Source organism: Neopelma chrysocephalum, unplaced genomic scaffold (genome assembly GCF_003984885.1).
Source record: "Neopelma chrysocephalum unplaced genomic scaffold, ASM398488v2 Primary Assembly neopelma1_92, whole genome shotgun sequence".
NCBI lineage: Eukaryota > Metazoa > Chordata > Aves > Passeriformes > Pipridae > Neopelma > Neopelma chrysocephalum.
Window position 1 is genome coordinate 329,223 of NW_020897754.1, and position 4,091 is coordinate 333,313.

Genomic DNA, 4,091 nt, shown 5'->3' on the forward strand with positions numbered 1-4,091 from the left:
AAATACAGAGCACCAAAAAAATAAAGAGAAGGCAGTCTAATAATGTAGTGTTAGCACAGAATCAAAAACATTTACATCTGTGATTCCTCAGGTGATTAATTATTGCTTCAGCAGAGCCTTAAAACACATTTTAACTGCACGCATTTACAGAAAGAAAACCAAGTGAAATCCCAAATTTTAGAAGCAGTGAGAAAGACCCATGAAAAACTATCACTTTTTACTCCCCAGATTATGCCCCATGGATACTGAGCCCTACCTCCCTAGCCTAGATCCATAATAAAAATTTCATTACTCTCCCCAGATCTAAGATGAGAACTCAGGGGTAGAACAAGATCTGGAGGCCAGGCTGCTTTTTTTTTCCTCTTTTTTGTTTGGCATCCCCTCGAGTAAAACTTTACAAAATAAATTATGGAAATTCCAGCAAATCCTGAAAGCACAGGGAAGCTGCTGGCAGCCTCCAGGAGGAAAGGTGTGCCCTCCCTCTTCCCAGCATGCCCAGAGCTCCAAAGGTCTCCTGGGGTTGCTCCCAAGCCTCAAGCTGCTTTCCTCCCCTCTGGGTTATTCCTCCTCATGTTAATAGTGCCAGAAAGGATCTTCATCTTCCAGTGAGCTGGAGCTGCAGCTTTATCCTGCTTCCCTGGGTGAGGGATCTTCCTCCCAGCCTTCAAGCAAAGGATGTTTTGCCCCTTTAAAGTATTTTCCACCCAGATCTTGAGGTACTTTCTAAACTGAAACATAAAACACGTGATCTTGGTAATGCAAGTAGGCAACTGTATCACTCCTGACTTTAAAGGAAAGGAAATAAAGCCAGGGAGGAGTTTGAAGGTTTATGAGCAAGGGAAGGACTGGACCAGAGATCCCTGACTTGTAACAAGTACCTACAGCAGCCTGTAGGGAACAGGCCCCTTTCAAATCCATTCATTTAATAGCAGGGATATATCCAAGGTAACACAGAATCATAAAGGTTGGAAAAGACCTCCAAGATCATCGAGTCCAACCCTTGACCAAACACCACCATGTCAACTAAATGATGGCATTAAGTGCCTCATCCAGCCATTTCCTGGACACTTCCAGGGATGTTGATCCATATAGACTCTCCAGATATAATTCTCAAAAAATGTGGACAATTCCAACCTGACTTCAGAAACGGGGAAAGTGAGGCACAACAAAACCAATCAGAGCCACCAAAAAATCAATTAAAAGAAAGTAAGTTAACTCTGCAACACCACATCAGCATGTGAGGCACAAAGGGAAACCTGCAGGAGCTGCCAAAAACCTGAAGGAAGAGCTGAGACATGGAATTGCTGCCTTAGTCCTGACTCTTACCTTGAGTTTAGTGTTACAGTCAGATCAGGACGGAGCTGCTTCCCTGGCAAAGCTTCCCACAGATACACGTTGGAAGAACAAAATTTGTGCACTTAAGGAACATAAAAATGCTTTATGGAATCCTATTTTTAACACTAAAAATGGCACCAGGAACTCTGGGAAAATCCAGAATTACAGCAGGAAATGAAAAAAAAGGCTCAGTTGACCTGAGTCCAGGGTTTTTCAGAGGTGCAACTGCAGAGGATCAGCTGCTGTTGAAGGAGCACATTCTTCATGCTCTCCTGGAGAAAAACAAAGGACTCTTGACTGTGCTGTCAGGAAAACAAAAGGAGTCTGGGAATTCCCAAGTTTTGCTGTGATGGGAATACCTGGAATTAGTCTTTGGATTTAGCAGTTTGCTTCTCCTGATCATCTCCAGAGCCTCTGTTGGCCTGTGACAGGTTTCTCAAGCACTTTTAGAGACCCAGCCTCAGGAAATATTAGTCTTAGAGCAAATGGAATTTACACTTAAAATATGTGTTATATTCAAATATGCTCCAAAGGCCAAATGAAGCAAAGAAAACAGGTGCCATCCCTCCTCCCTTCATCCCTGAAAACTGGATCCCCCAGCAGAGGAGGACCTGGAATTGTCTTACATGGACAGGCACAGCTCCCACCAAACTCCAGACAACTGGAACCCAACTGTGGCTTGAGCATCTTGGCATTTTTACCTCACAGACAGTAAAAATATTCTCCACACAAAGCAAAAAAGATGAAGATCTGAAGCTCTCTCTATATATAGTGTTTGCTAAAAATACATCTTTGGAGAGATATCCTTTGCCAAACAAGTGCCAAAACTTCAAAGGCTGAGTTCTCATGTTGAAATATTTGTAGTGCAAGTTGTTCTGATTTTTGGGAGGCAGGGCTGGCACTCAAGGATGGCATCTTTCAGCTCCAAGAGCTGGTCCAGGCAGTAACTGGAAAAAGCTCTTTGGTGGCTTAGGTGAAATGAGCCAAAGGATCTGAGTCCAGCCCTCGATAAATTAGGAACCACATCACAAAAGCATCTGTAAGAGTCACTTCCTTTGTTGATACCATTCTAAAGGCCAAGGGCTGAACAAGGTAGGGAAAAAGAATTATCCTCCCTCAAAATAGCACATTCCTTCAAAACACCAACTGCTTTCACCCAGCACCTCTGGTGGAAGCATCCCAGGGCATTTTTTACAAAACATGAACTAATCAGGTGTTCCTTTAAGTACCACGTGTAACCCAACATTTGCTCAGTACTAAAAACCCAGGACCTGCAGAATTCCAACGTGCCAGAGCCATGCAAAAGGAGGGCATCTAACAGGAATATTCCCATCCCACATTCTAGCTGCACTTCCTTCAGGAGCCAACAAACATTCCACAGCTCTGTAACAAAATTTAGCACAGAAACAGAGGCTCACCTTGAGCTTCATTTCAATATCAGGTGTATTTGCCCCGTGTCTTGCCAGGAAAGGGGCATGAAACAAGTGATGCAAATTTAGAAAAGCAAGGAACAATATTTTAAACTCTTTAAGAAAACAGAGTAATTTTAGCTACACCTGTCACAAGCACAGTTCAGAGTAACAGCTCTGGAAAAAAAATCAGTACATTAATTACTTTGAACTCTGTGCATTTGGATAGCACAACATAATAATCTAAACACACTTAATATTAGGGACTGGTGCTGCCCAGTAAATTTAGAGATGCTGAGCTGAGCAAAAAGAATGTGTTTCATTGAAAGATGAAAGCCCTCAGAATTCTGATGCTTTGTAAACAGCTGCTAAACTGTGAAGCACACAGGGTCAAATGTGGTCAGGACCTCAAAGAGCACCATATGTTTCAACATTGAAAAAGCACTTGGGAAAACATCTCAGTGCATTCATATCTTGTTTCTCTGGTTATCACTTCAAAAAATGGCCCAGGTACCCACAACTGAGGTTGGATTATCCTTTCCCAGCCCATTCTCCCTCAAAGTTGATGAGGATTATACCACCAAATTCAATATGGGTTGTAAATTTATCAACAAAAGAGGCTTCTGGCTTAGAATTAACACTGACTAAGGTACCAAAGGAAATCAAGAACTGCAAGAAATTTATTTTATTCATACATTAGTCATTGGCAAATATCCATTTAGATGCCATAAATCTGGAAAGCCATTGGAATGCACTCAGTGCAGCTGCCTTGGCTGAATTTTATTTCCTTAAAAATCCTGCATTCATGGTCAAGCACAACCTGCATTCCTGATCTAGCCAAGGAAGGGAAAACAGGAGGGAAAAGCACACACGGAGCTTTTCCACAAGGAAAAAGCCCCTATTTCCCTTCCTCAATGTACATATATGCTGGGAGCCCACTTTATGAGTGATTTCACCTTCTAAATCAGATTTGCTGACAAAATGATCACCACCCTTGAAGCTGCACCCAAGACACCAATTCAGATATTCCAGACAGGACTCTCCATCCAAGACAATTATGGAGCTTAACCTGCATTGCTCCCACTGTGGTTTGTTAGTTTGCAGTGTCTGGAGAGGATTCACTTCAAGGAGAAGGGAGGTGGGTGGGCCTGACTTAACCACCATCTCAGCAGCAAAATCCAGTCTTGCCAGGCAAGAGAGGGAGGGAAAGCGCTTGGATTCTACACTGACAGAGGAAAATCTCATCATGCAACTACATTCTTCAACTGCAGATTCACTCCCTCTAATGTCCCAAGGAAGGCTACAGAAGCTTTTATCCTCTCAGCCCTTTGAAGATGACACCACCAA